Raw genomic sequence first — 15628 nt, 5'->3', positions numbered from 1 at the left:
TTTGCTTCAGATTAAAAATTTGTACCTAAAATAAGGTTTGGTTGAATGTTATATACTTATTAAAATGATTTTCTATTGAAGGAATTTTGGCATCACAGCTTACCCTGAACCCCACACAATAGAACAATTGAAGAGCTTGGTGCAAAAAAAAAGTTATCTACATTTTTTTCAAGTGAAAGAAAATTTGTTTAGTGGCTCCCCATATTGTATTGTTCAATTCTACATCTTTTGGTGCATAAACGAGTCGTTTATTATTACTTATATTACTTATTCTCCAAGGGTACGTTCACAACGGAGCTGTGAGCATAGATGATAGCAGAGATGATAACTGATAGAGTAAAATATACGAGGGTCGTTTGAAAAGTCCGTGCAAAGTCAGTGAGATAGCACCACTGGCGCGTATCGAGGTTATGTTTAGTTAGTAGCATCTCTTGGAAGAACACACACCAAGTTTCAGCCAGATCGGTCTATTTCTTTGTGTTTGGCATTCGTTTGAATCGAGGAAGTCGAGTGATTTACAAAAAATGGACGAAAAAGAATTTCGTGTGTTGATTAAACACTACTTTATGAAAGGCAAAACGCCTCAGGAGACTAAAGAGAAGATTGATAAACATTATGGTGACTCTGCACCTTCGATTAGAACAGTTTATAAGTGGTTTTAAAATTTTCGGAGTGGCCATATGGGCACAAGTGTCGCTGAACGTTCTGGACGCCCTGTTGAGGTTACTACTCCAGAAATCATTGATAAAATCCATGATATGGTGATGGATGACAGAAGAGTGAAGGTGCGTGATATTGCTAGTGCTGTGGGCATCTCGAATGAACGGGTACATAATATTTTGCATCAACATTTGGACATGACAAAGCTATCCGCAAGATGGGTGCCGCGATTGCTCACGCTTGACCAAAAACGAAATCGTGTGAAGTGTTGCAAGGACGGTTTGCAGCTGTTCCAGAAGAATCCGTAGGACTTTAAGCGTCGTTTCATCACTGTGGATGAAACATGGATACATCACTACACTCCTGAGACCAAAGAACAATCTAAACAATGGGTTACCAAGGGGGAATCTGCGCCAAAAAAGGCGAAGACCGTTCCTTCGGCCGGAAAGATTATGGCGACTGTCTTTTGGGATTCGCAAGGAATAATCCTCATCGACTATCTGGAAAAGGGTAAAACTATTACAGATGCATATTATTCATCGTTATTGGACCGTTTGAAAACCGAGCTGCAAGAAATACGCCCACGATTGGCCCACAAAAAAGTCCTTTTCCATCACGACAAGCTCACACCTCAGCAGTTGTGGTCGCAAAATTAATGGAAATAGGGTTCCAACTCGTTTCACATCCCCCCTATTCTCCAGACTTGGCTCCCTCGGACTACTATTTGTTCCCCAATATGAAGAAATGGCTGGCGGGAAAAAGATTTTATTCAAACGAGGAGGTGATTGCAGAAACGAATGGCTATTTTTCAGACTTGGACAAATCCTATTATTCGAAAGGGATCAACAAACTAGAGCAGCGTTGGACGAAGTGTATAAGCCTAAAAGGAGACTATGTTGAAAAATAAAAAAGGTTTACCCCAAAAAATTAAGTAGTTTTTATTTTTGCACGGACTTTTCAAACGACCCTCGTAATCGCTGATTAGTGTGCACAACGGAGCTGTGATACATGCAACATGTCGAGTAGTGAAGAAGCAACAAAATGGTATATTTTAAAGAAAAAACGCTTTAGAAAATATCATGTACATACCATAAATAAAAAACGAAGTACTTTGGGTGAATTTCACCATTTATATAAGGAACTTAGAAATTATCCGGATCTTTTTATTGAATATGTGAGGATGGGTCCACCCACATTCGACTATATTTTAGAAAAAATAAGGTCAAAATTAAGAAAACGTTGGAAAAATGCCATGGGGAATCCTATAACCATAGAAGAAAAACTACTGATTACTCTTAAGTAATGGTTTTATTGATAAAAAACAAATACACATAAAAATAAATGTAAGCACGATTTAAAAAACAAAATATTGTTTAAAAGTAAATAATAAAATAATAACCAAAAATAATGCAGGTTTTCACCAAATGTCTTGAAAAACAGAAGTATTTTGAACAGCAGTCAAATTTGAAGCTCATTTTAAAGTCCTGATACTGGAGTTCAGCTAGCAGAAAAATGAAAAATTTAATTCTATCATCTATGCTCGTTTATACCAGCGCGTATGAGTCACTAGTCGCAGCTTTGTTGTGCACGCTCACATTCGAATGTATTATGTTTTTCTTTAAGCGCTGATGCATCACTCCTATCATCTCTGCTCACAGCTCCGTTGTGAACGTACCCTAACCTAGGTTAGATTTGGAGCAAAAATGAGTTTTCTACTGCAGATAACTTTCTTTTGCTCCAAACAGAAAAGATGACGCGATCAATTTTTATATTAGGTTTATTTAATGTTTATATTAGGTAGATATTATTATTTTTCTTTTTGACAGGCATAATAATATATCTTAAAATTCGCTTCGACAAGACACAAAATGCCACTTAAAAGCTCAAAAACAAGAAATCTGTTGACTAAAGTACTTAATATGTACTCAAGTTTTACTGAAAATTATGATTTTTGGTTCAAAAAAGAGTTTTAGCTGCAAAATAACTTTTGCTTATAGCAAGCTTAAAAAATGCCCTAGAAAGTTCAAATTGAGAGCCCCAAATGACCCCCATCACAATATATTAACTAATCCTTACAGCAGACACAACATAAGGAATACATCTTAAAGCATATTTAGTTTTTTGTCCTTACTAAAAATTTTTTAAAAAACTGTAAACTCCTTTTTTTGCACCAAGCTCTTCAATTGTTCTCTAAAAAGATTTCAATCAAAAATTGGTTCAGCCTAAGTTATGTCCAAGTTCAAATAATTATCTTTCCCTAGACTTTACAATTACAAAATACTCGAAATATGTCGTGCTTTTGTCTTTGAAAACGGCTCCAATCATGTTTTTACATGATATACCAATTACAAAATAAGTAAATCTAAAACTATTATTTGCTACATACTTCTGCGTTTAAGCTTTCTCCAATGTAATGTTGTTGTAAGTTCAAATATCTGAATGATATTAATAGGAATTATGTAGCCAAAAGCTTACAGCAGACGGACTAGTTCCATGCTGTACATTACTTGTTTAATGTTTCATGAATACACTTTTTCTGTATTTTTAAATAAAATAATAATATTATTATTATTATAGCCAAAAGTTCGAGCTAGTAGAATGTTATCCATTGAAAATGAGACTTACAGTACGTCTTTTTTGTGTATTCTATAGTTGTTTAGAGTTACCAACCTATTTTTTTCCTTTTTAGATTGAGCCCTCTTTTACATTGTTTGATCACTTTGCATTCTTCACATCTCGCATGTTAGGCCATCCAACTAAACGTAGTATTCTATTCAGTACACTTAAGGTCTTCTTTTAAAACACTGCTTTTGTGCAATCCTTTACAAGCAATTAGAAACCATATTTTTTCAATGTGTTCAACAATTGTCAATTCAAAATTGTCAAAAAATTCAACAATCGTTGTCCTAGGTCTATGCAACAATCTTAAAATGATTCCAAAATCTAATTATAAACCAAAAACATTTTCATACAACTACATTGTTGTGCATTGAGAATTTTTTTTGGAGAACTTCTATGTAAACATTGTAATCAGATTGTGATGAGTAATTTTGCTCAACTACACTTCTTGTAACTGATATTGGTATAAAGAAGAGGACATGTTACCACCTGTCAATGTCAACCTCGTAAAACTCGAGAAAACCAATAGTTATAATTACTACCCAGTAAGAGCAAAGAAAACGCATTGTTTGTACTGTTCTGTTTTTCCAGAATTCTTTGTTTTTTTCCACTCTTCTAGTTCTTCATTAAGCTTATGTTCTACTTATTCAGCTTACCCAGACAAAATGACAAGTAAAGCTACTGTTAATTTATCTTATCATAGTTCTGCATTAAGCCTATTATGAGAATAACTTTTCAGTATATCTGATGATTATTACTTTCAAAGTTGATCATTCTGTTCGCAAAAAGCCTCTTACCTCATCTTGGCTGGCAACCACTAGTCCTCAAATAATCCTTCTAATGCTGTTACTTGAACTAAAAACGTGACTTACGTTAGGCGTTCCAACCATTTTGGTTCACAGAACGATTTTATTGTGGTTCTAAACACAGAGAATGATTTAGTAAACTGTGGTACACAATATCATGTAAAGTTATGTACAGATTTGTTTCGAGAACATCAAGTAGGGAACGAAGCGAATCTTCTTCCATCTGTTGAGTTAGGGTGAAATAGGCAAGCCAAGGTTGTTCATACCAAATTATTCTTTTCAAACTATTTAAATGCAACACATAAGAAAAATTAGTTTAGTTTTCCTTGTATTATGTTAATAAAACTCTGATGTTGTGGTAGAGCTCCTCTGTAAAGTAACATTTCAGCCTACTGTGCGGTTTTAACAAACTATTTTTTTGGTTAGAATTATTATGTGTTTGGAGAATATTAATGAGTTAGAACCTTGAGAATAGTAGTAAGAGAAGGTCGTGTGAGTGTTCACACCAGATTCCGAGTTTGGAGAATATTATTGAGTTAGTACCTTGAGAGAATATTAATGAGTTAGAACCTTGAGAATAGTAGTAAGAGAAAGTCGTGTGAGTGTTCACACCAGATTTCGAGTTTGGAGAATATTAATGAGTTAGAACCTTGAGAGAATATTAATTAGTTAGAACCTTGAGAGAATATTATTGAGTTAGAACCTCGAGAATAGTAGTAAGAGAAAGTCGTGTGAGTGTGTTCACTCCAGATTCCGAGTTTGGAGAATATTAATGAGTTAGAACCATGAGAATAGCAGTTAGAGAAAGTTACGTGTGTGTTCACACCAGATTTTTCTATGTGAATCTAAGTGTTTATTGTAATTACCAGTACTTGTTTATTTTCAATTAGGCGCCACGGTAGCCGAGTGGTTAGAAGGCGTGACCAGTAAAGCTTAATATGTATTGTGGTGCTAGGTTCGATTCCCCCGTGTCTATGCTTTAAATTTTATTTAATGTTTAATATGAGAACTTTGTTTGCTAATCGCCTCCATTCACTGTAGTCGGATGTAAAGCCCCCTTGAAAATATAGGCATTACTATACAAATACTTTACTTTAACTACGAGAGATGAAAGAATTTTGGTTTTTATGATAAAAATCTCTTCTGATTCATAACGAACACGCGCACAGAAATCGCAATTTTCGAAAAAAAAAAACATTCGTTTTTGGGTTCTTATTACAGTAGATATTACCGTGAACATTGAAAAACAAGAATTTGCACACAAATGCAATACTTTTTCTTTTGAGAAATAATAGAAAATCAAAATTTTGTATGGGTTCATATTTTTGAAAATCTGGCCTGTTTAATGTTACTGTAAAGTGGTTAATGTAGGACTTTTGTTTTTTTAACTTTGTAGATTCTCAAAATGTTCAGATACTCTTCACATCTGATTGCCCAAAGTTTCTTTGATATTCCATTTTTAACATTACCAACTATCGCAACTCATCCTCAGCTATTTCCCGGAAGTAATGGCCATGACAGAAAGTAAATAGATATGTATTTCTCGTTGAGATTTTTATGACCTGCCAGTACAGCTGAAGATAGAGTGGATTGTGTTGTAGCAATCTGGAAGGCCGAGATAATTAAGGAGTACCCACAGCTATGGACAGGGGTTCGGGGGTTACGGAGCCCGGCTAGATGAAGTCATTATCTTCCCCCTACTGCCTCGCCTTGGCCCGTTGATTTTTTTTTTTTTTTTTTTTTTGCCCCTTCGAAGTACCCCAGAGTGGGGGCACCGCCTTCTCGCAGGCCTGTAATCACCGAATCCCCTCCTCGGCTTTCTGACACAGCCATCAACATGTACCCCGTACCCCTTGCTGCTACGCTTCTCATCTATCTACCAAAATATTGGGCTACAAAATACTCTGCCGAGAAGGCGCTTTAGATGCAAGGTTGTAGTTCATCTTAATATGATTAAAAATCTGCTACGAAACGCATAAGTTTCACTTCCTTAAAGAAATTTAAAATTGTTACTAAAAGAAAAAAATATATAATAGTTTTTTCAGTATTAAACATGTTCACAACAATTGACCAGATGGTACTGATGAAATAAGTCTGGCCTTACAATTTCCCCTAAAATCACCCCAAAATCTACGTTCTCCAAACAAAATTTCCATCCAAAATGATTAAATCAACGCACAATATGTTCCAAGAACAAAAAACCTTACACCAAGAACACCAAAATCTACTTTCTCCGAACAAAATTTCCATCCAAAATGATTAAATCAACGCACAATATGTTCCAAGAACAAAAAACCTTACACCAAGAACACCAAAATCTACTTTCTCCGAACAAAATTTCCATCCAAAATGATTAAATCAACACACAATATGTTGCAAGAACAAACCTTACACCAAGAACACCAAAATCTACGTTCTCCAAACAAAATTTCCATCTAAAATGATTAAATCAACGCACAATATGTTCCAAGAACAAACCTTTTTTTTTAAGCAAACTGTCTAAAAACCAAGCGAGAATGTCGCCCATTAAGTGGACAAATCTCAGCGATTAGCCCATAATATTTCAAGAACAAAATTGCTATCCTTAACTTACAAACATTAAATGAATTAAATTTTTTTTTTGGAACACTTTACGACTGCTTTAAGTTGCCAACTAATTTGTTGAAGCCTGTTTTCTACATCTACTTAAAAAACTTGTTTTTTCCACGCAATAATGAGCACATTATTTAAAATTCTCGGTCAATAATTTAGCTTGTACGAGGTAAGAAGTGACAGGCAGCAATAGATGAAATCTTATGAATTTAAAACAAAAAACAAATTCCTCAGGTAGGCAATGATCCAAAAAGGTGAGAAGCTCTGGTCTAGAATCTAGACACATTTAAATCGAAAAAGCCATCTGTTCGCACTTGAGGTGAAAAGATAAACTTTGTATTTTCAGACTTTCAGTTACACATTTTATTAACGGTTTTCACAATGATGCACTTAATTCGTGCTATTTTTGACAATAAACTACAACTGTCCAGGATATTGCTAATTCATTTGTTAGTACCGTTTAATACTGAGATAACAATTACCAAACCATCTTATCCTGAACCAGCTCTCTTATATTTCTTCACCCGATTCCTTGCGCGCGGAAAGCTTCCCCCACTTCTCTCGAGGTATTCTAGTTCCTATACTAGGTCTCCTTTCGTTCACTTTAGCCAATGAAACTCCTTTTTTCTTTGTTCTTTGTTCTTCTATAAACATTCTGTATTGGCTAAACTGTATCAAAGTTTATTCCAAATCTTGTATCTTCTTCAGTTTCACCTTCAGCTATTCCAACAGAGAGCAGTTGATAACCTCCTACCTTTGAAGGCACAGTACATGCTGCACAAGCTGCGTAAAGTGCATTATTTGATCAATTAAGGAATGAAAGATATTGAATTTTTTTGGCAATTAAACGCAACTCTCCCAAAATTACCAAAAAATTATTAAACCTTCTTGTTTGTAACAGATGTAAAATTAATTTTTAGCCATTTTGTGTATGTTTGAGAACATCTAAAGCTCTTAACATTTGATTTTACTTAGCAAAAATCACTCGAAAAACTACTTATTTCCTGATATTAAGAAAAATACTAGCTTTACTGCCTTGGCAATATTTTCAGTAGAAAGGGGATGAAAAAATACATAAAAATGACCTATCGCGTGCTCTTCTTTCTCTTTGATAACAAGTTAAAAAAATTGAAATATGATTAATAAATACCAGATTTTGAAATGGCCTAGCTACCTTTAATTTTGAAGATATCGAATTGTGGTTTCCGGTTTCTTTCATAACTTTTTATACTCTTTAAAACTGTGTACATGAGAATGGGGGTCAACCGCGAACCCTTATTTTTGGACGCGCGTCGGCCGCTTATGCGGGCAGTAATCTAAAATCAAGTCACATATTCTGAAACTAGTGGTGACGAGCAACAAATTTTTCCTCTACCATTTTTTGCTCAGATCAACCGTTTAAGCATGAACTGCATTTGAGCCGTCTTAAAATGAACACCCTGCATAGTTAGGTGTTTTCTTAGGCTTTTGGTAAAATCGCAAAACGTTGAAAAAATAAAAACTTTATGAAAATCGAATTTACAATTTTTTTTTTTTTTCCTCAAATTCGAAATTTTTAGTAACTCATTTTTCTGGCGGGCTTTACGTTCAACTACAAGATTAGGAGGTGTCGTGGACGGAGGCGACTAGCAAACATATTTTACTATTAAATTCACATATTAACCATTAAATAAAAAATCAAAGCCCTAGGACCAGGGGAAGCGATCCCAGAAATGCAAAATATCTTGACTTTTAAAGCCCGCGTCTCTAACCGTTCGGCTATCGAGGCATCTAGACAAATGGATCTTAATTAATTTTATTTATTATTTTTTTTTAACAAATTAAATCATCACTTTATTGTTATTATTCCAATTTTTACATTAAAGCACTATAATTCTATGAAGACAAATAATGTGGCGTAAGCCAACTGAAAAGTGTTGTATTTGCTGCATGTATAGAATTAATAAATAACCTTCTCTTCAAATTTTGGAATTAAAGTTACACAATTACCAATTTGTTTAATCCAAACCTTTAACATAGTTTTATTCAAAAAAGTAATAAAAGTAAAAAACAAACACAGACTAAAGAAAAGATATAAATCAATATAAATTTCTGTATAAATTGCCTTTAAAATAAAATTCCTTTCTTTCTCATTTCCAGTTTAAACATTTGATTTTATCTTCTTGTTTGTTTTTGTTTTTTTATTCTACCATCTGTTCAACGAATTATTTTTTATTTTATTTTATTTATTCATTATTACTACTCTAGTGTTTCATTAAAGGAAGATTCTTTTCCAAATTATTTTTATATGTATACAGTTTGTAACATCCCTTTATTCTCATTAAATTAGCCACAGATAATAATTTTACATCTTTATTATCCTTTATTAAAGTCGTTTTCGCATCTTCTACAAGCTATAATCAGTCAAAATATAATATCTATAAAATTATAGATTAAGGTATAAATTATATTTAAATATTTGATGTCGGCTTGTAGAAGATGGCGAAAAGTTTTTCAGTAAAGAGGAATAAAGATTCTCGTAGTATACGAGGGTCGTTTGAAAAGTCCGTGCAAAAATAAAAACTACTTAATTTTTTGGGGTAAACCTTTTTTATTTTTCAACATAGTCTCCTTTTAGGCTTATACACTTCGTCCAACGCTGCTCCAGTTTGTTGATCCCTTCCGAATAATAGGATTTGTCCAAGTCTGAAAAATAGCCATTCGTTTCTGCAATCACCTCCTCGTTTGAATAAAATCTTTTTCCCGCCAGCCATTTCTTCATATTGGGGAACAAATAGTAGTCCGAGGGAGCCAAGTCTGGAGAATAGGGGGGGATGTGAAACGAGTTGGAACCCTATTTCCATTAATTTTGCGACCACAACTGCTGAGGTGTGAGCTGGTGCGTTGTCGTGATGGAAAAGGACTTTTTTGTGGGCCAATCGTGGGCGTTTTTCTTGCAGCTCGGTTTTCAAACGGTCCAATAACGATGAATAATATGCAACTGTAATAGTTTTACCCTTTTCCAGATAGTCGATGAGGATTATTCCTTGCGAATCCCAAAAGACAGTCGCCATAATCTTTCCGGCCGAAGGAACGGTCTTCGCCTTTTTTGGCGCAGATTCCCCCTTGGTAACCCATTGTTTAGATTGTTCTTTGGTCTCAGGAGTGTAGTGATGTATCCATGTTTCATCCACAGTGACGAAACGACGCTTAAAGTCCTGCGGATTCTTCTGGAACAGCTGCAAACCGTCCTTGCAACACTTCACACGATTTCGTTTTTGGTCAAGCGTGAGCAATCGCGGCACCCATCATGCGGATAGCTTTGTCATGTCCAAATGTTGATGCAAAATATTATTACCCGTTCATTCGAGATGCCCACAGCACTAGCAATCTCACGCACCTTCACTCTTCTGTCATCCATCACCATATCATGGATTTTATCAATGATTTCTGGAGTAGTAACCTCAACAGGGCGTCCAGAACGTTCAGCGTCACTTGTGCCCATATGGCCACTCCGAAAATTTTGAAACCACTTATAAACTGTTCTAATCGAAGGTGCAGAGTCACCATAATGTTTATCAAGCTTCTCTTTAGTCTCCTGAGGCGTTTTGCCTTTCATAAAGTAGTGTTTAATCAACACACGAAATTCTTTTTCGTCCATTTTTTGTAAATCACTCGACTTCCTCGATTCAAACGAATGCCAAACACAAAGAAATAGACCGATCTGGCTGAAACTTGGTGTGTGTTCTTCCAAGAGATGCTACTAACTAAACATAACCTCGATACGCGCCAGTGGTGCTATCTCTCTGACTTTGCACAGACTTTTCAAACGACCCTCGTAAGGTTATTGGCGCCCGGAGCTTTTTCAGTGCAATGCCGGCCTCGACAGTGTTCTCTCGTTACAGACAACACTGTCCATCACCAGACAGCTGTAAGAAGCTCCTAGGAAGAGAAAATCTAAGGCTCAGCAGCTGGATTCGAAGAACCCGGTACCTCCGCGTGGGAGTCCAGTACGCTAACCGCAAAGCTAATCCCTTCCCTAAGAGTTTTTTTTTTCTTAATGCCTTGTTTTCTATACTAATCATGTAAGGGTAGACTCGAACTTTCGAGTAATGGTCATTTTCTTGGGAAGTAGGTAAAAGAAAATTGTGGATCATGTTTCACCTATTGTTCCCCAACATTTTGTATGTTCACTTGCATAGGGCTGTTATTAAACGAGTTTTATAGATTTAATGATTAATCGTTTATTACCTCCTATTACAGTTAATGTAAGTTAAATGGTGTGCTACTCTTGACTAAACAAATATTTTGTATATGAAAACGGCAAGCATAAGAGTCTACGAATTCTAAACAATATTATTGAAATTTTAATGCAGTAATTAGTCAAAAGAATTAATTGTTTTAAAATTTGAATAAAACACCAGCTTTTTCGAACGTTTCTAAAATAGCTGAAATTACGAGCTGAAGTATGAATGAAATGGAGTACTTGCTAATTTGTGTAACATTTTTCGTTTAATCAACCCTTATAATTAACTTTTTAAACTGCAAATTTTTGTTATGCAGTTAAATTTTATCTATCTATCGAAAAACAAAGCACGGTTCTGCATTCTAATTACAATAACTCAAGGCTATCAAATTAAAGAATGCAAAGCATTTATTTATTTCGCTTTTCTCAGCAGAATTGTAAATGTACCATTGCACAGTGCACGTCCCTGTTTTTTACATCATACATTATTTTATGAGGCGCAATTTTTTTGGTGCATGTTTACTTGGCGAGTGCACCTTCCAGAACGTTGTAGTGCGCTGTGTAGTTCATTTTGAACATTGCAAAATACTTACAAAAGTAAATGATGAAATTTTACGTAAGTTCTCTTCTTAATTTAATTCTGTTTAATGTTTTTATAACAACCATTCTTTACTTTCTTACACCTCTCGTAACAAGAAGTATTGCAATCGTGCTGATTTTGAGTTTATGTTTAACAGTTACCAGTTAACAGTTAACCAGTTAAAGTATTCTATATTTCTCTATTCAGATCACTTGCTTGCAAAAATTCATTCCTAATTCAATCCTATTTATTCTGGAACTCTTTATCTCCATATTTAATCAATAAAAATACAATAGTAACATTTAAAACTGAATTGCATAATTATTTAATGCAGCTACTAAAATATGACACCAATTAACGTTTAGTTATATTTATTACTATTTAAATTTAGTTAAATAGTTGATTATTAATCAAATAATTATGTTTGTTTTTTTCCTTATTTTGGCATTGGCTTTCGCCATACAGCCTGCATCGTCTAGGTGCTTATCACTAGAATATCACTCACTCTCCATTCTTACTTATAAATACATTCGCTTCACACATTCATCCCTCTACTATATACAACTATATTTTTACTGTATTTACATAAAACTTGCAACTAATGGATGGATCAGTACTCTAATATTCCTGCCATCCATATAGCTTAACCGAAATTAAAATCACCGTAATCCTTCTCTAATCATTTTCTTCCATTCATTCTAATCGGCTATAACTTTTAAATACACTCATATTTCTTATCTAGCCCTGCTACAGATTTAAGCACATAGATGTTAGTGGAGAATATTATGTCTTCGTAGCGAAATGGTGCATCTAAATACCTGTATAAGTCGTCAAACATTTGTTTCCTTTCTACTACATAACGTGGACATTATCCATTATTATATGTTTGAAATCCTCCTCCTCGTTGCAATCTACGCAAAGAGGAGAGAGGACCTTTTTGTTGATACTGTGAAGGTACGATCCATACACCGCGTGGTTCGCTCTCAGCCAGCTTATTGTCGTGTAACAACCCATTTATTAGTGACAGTTCCCCTTAAACCATGGTTTACATAGGTAACTGATCTACCATAGTTTTATAGAATCTCCCTTTATTGCTCATTACTGTAATCTGTCTGCCATTTTTGTAGTGCTGCTTTTGCAATTGTACACTTGATTTCGGTGTATAGTAATTTATAATTAGCCATTTCCCCACTATTGGTGGCTTCCTTTGTAAGTTTATCAACAATTTCATTTCCTTTTATACCACAATGACCCACAAAAAATTAATGCAGACCCCCTTCTCTTTAAAAAATGGCTATAATTTCTACAATCTCTGCGATAATATATGATTCATTCCTGCAGACTGGTTGTGTATATGTGATAATTTACAAAACGTACTCTGGCTGTCACTAATAATGGTATATTTTTTCCCCGACAACGAATAAATGTATTTTAAAGCCGTTAAAATAACAATTAGCTCCTCTGTGTAGATGGATATGTGTTACCTTAATAAGTATTTGAATTATTAGGTTTATAATTTTTGAAAAAAGGTTTATCAGTTTTGGAAAGAAAGCTTATAATTTTTCATTTCTTTTATGTAATGTATTGTTTTCGTTATCCTTAAGGAATATTGTTCCAGGACAAAATAAGTTTCTCTCCTGTTTCCTTTCTCTTTATTGAACTCTCTTAGTCACCCAAACATCGTTTACTAAAAACCTATTAATGGAACTTCAAAAATGATATTTTTGAAAAAAAAAAACTTAATCTTACTTTCTTACTAGTAATATTGTGAAAAATTCGGATATTTAGCGTCTCTGGCAAGAAACCTTAAAACAAACAAACAATATTGACTCTTCAAAAATTCCACAACATATTTAGGGCATTTAGAGGTTGTTTATGTGCTGTTGTGTTAAGCGTACCCACACAGAATTTAGTACATTACACAAAATAACATAAAACACATTAACAATAACAAATTATACTCATAATGATATTAAAGACGCCTGCATTCTCTGACCCTAACCGTTCCCATAATAGAGCATTTAGATAACAGTAGATTTGGCTTTATTAAACCACTTCCTCTGCAATCTACAGTCTATAATAGTAACGGAATATCTCTATTATAAAAGTTGCAGAAGACCCAAACTTGGTGTTCCGTTTCGCTAAACTTTTGATACTAAGATTTGAACGAAATCTGTTAACTGGTTGTGCCACATTATAGAAGTCGTGTTTATAGTTTCTATTTTATCGAAGAAATGGTCTCAAAGATTTTTCTTTTATGTAAACAACGAAGACTATTTACCGTTCTGAATACCTATCCTTCTCTTTGAATCCACTTCCAGCGAAAATTGATTGTTTTTAGGGAGGCGGGATTGCTGATAAGCTTCTGTATAGATTTTCTTTAAATTTGGCATGATATTAGGTGATTTATTCTCAACGAATGCAAGGTATATGCAGTGCATTATTTATATAATATATACATACATGTACGTATATTTGTATTTATTAATTTTGGCAGAAGACTGATTTCTTTCTAATAATTTACAATACAAATTCTTGGATAGTAAGATTTTATTTACTTAATCAGAATCAAAGTTCATAAAAACTCTAATATTCAGCGCCACTGTACATAGCTGCGGTGACGTCAATGGACCAGTCTCCATCCAAATGATTAGATATTGAAAAAGCACTAATATTGGCTGCATGATGCAATTTTAAAACCGCATACAAGGACAATAATCTTTCTATGTACGGCAATAGTAATTATCGTGAAGATAGCAGCACTGTACAACTAGCTACTTGTAAGATCTATTGACCGCCGCACTAACTAAACAATTGATGGAATTTTTAATTAATTTCAATGAAATTTCCCACAATTCGGTGCCGTTCTGCACTATTTGTTCGTTGTTATCTCTTAATAAGTATTTATGTTGTGAGAACCAACCTGTCTGAAAGTGCTACATTCTTCCGTATTCATTTTATTTCTATTAAAGATAATTAACGCATATCGAACATTTCTTTGAAAAACCTTTCTGAATTTGCGCTTTAATTGAAAAATTTGACTTATTTAAAACTGTGCTATGCTGTTTTGATTAATAAACAAATCTTTATTGTATCTTTTTCAACCAGTTCATACAGTAAAACTGCTTGGCTATGCAGTTTGGAATCGTCAGGCAAATTGTATTGCATTTTCTCCATTTGTAGTAGTATGTAGTTTATTATTTAGTTAAGAAGAGTTCTACAAAGCTGTAGTTTGGAATCGTGTGCAAACTGAAATGAGTTTTTTTTTTTACGTTTAAATGACTAGCTTTTAAGGTTTTTTGGTATAAAACATAAAATAACAACGCATTAAAATATGTAAACGCATTGACTCATGTAAAGGTATATATATCCCTATATGTATATAATCCTATATGTATTAGTACATATGTATATAGTAATCCAGAGACCATAACCGAGCGGTTAGAGTGAAGGCCTGCAAAGCTAAAATGTATTATGGGTACTAGGTGCATTTATGTCCAAGCCTTGGATTTTATTTAATGGTTAATAAGCGAATTCATAGTAAAAAGTCTGCGTGAAAAAATAGGCATTACTTTAATTTGTTTTCGTACTTTTAGCTAATTCCCCAGCTAATTTACAAAAAAATACAATTTTTCTGATAATATTCATTGTAACTTAGATTATATTCGGTATTTTTAAATGTAAGTTTAGATTAGTCCGGTTCCCTGGTGTTTGGCGAGTCAATTTAAGCAATACAACACAGGACATCTGTTGTATCTCCCTTTAGTTGGAACTACTTCTCTGTTTATTAATCAGAGTCTGAAAAAGAGAGGTACCTGGGTAAATATGAAAGGAATAACTCTTTTCCTCAAAAACATCGGAACTCTCAGGAGCAGTACCCGAACAAGAAATACTCAATAAACGTAGTGACTTTTCCTTCTTCTTCCTCCAATCTATCCTCCATTGACAGGCCAATGCAATGCTTCTATTTACCAAGTTTAAAGTGACCCTTCTAGCGGTTATGTTCAAGTAATGACAGTAAACTTGGCGATTGGTGATGAACTTTTTGCCTACTTCTGGCCTGAGATATCCATCCATTATTGCTACTTTTGCGTCCATGCTTTCTTGGCTGCATTACCGCGGCATTTAGTTTCTCATTTTACGACT

The 15628-nt window shown here is 34.2% G+C and overlaps 1 protein-coding gene across 3 annotated transcripts in view; it reads left to right on the top strand.

The window, feature by feature from the left end:
- Positions 1-11345: 11345 nt before the first annotated feature.
- The window catches only part of LOC141462015 (uncharacterized), a 19081-nt gene continuing 14798 nt past the window's right edge, over positions 11346-15628 (top strand). For 2 of the 3 annotated variants that reach the window (XM_074143576.1, XM_074143574.1), the window contains exon 1: positions 11347-11518. The gene's annotated coding sequence lies outside the window, so the exon portion shown is untranslated. Of the gene's footprint in view, positions 11519-15628 lie in introns of all 3 variants that reach the window. The other variant, XM_074143573.1, reaches the window with a different exon arrangement.

The sequence above is a fragment of the Rhodnius prolixus genome, unplaced genomic scaffold, assembly GCF_049639745.1.
Source record: "Rhodnius prolixus isolate KJV_2025 unplaced genomic scaffold, Rpr scaffold_12, whole genome shotgun sequence".
NCBI lineage: Eukaryota > Metazoa > Arthropoda > Insecta > Hemiptera > Reduviidae > Rhodnius > Rhodnius prolixus.
This window is presented reverse-complemented; position numbering and strand designations above follow the sequence as displayed.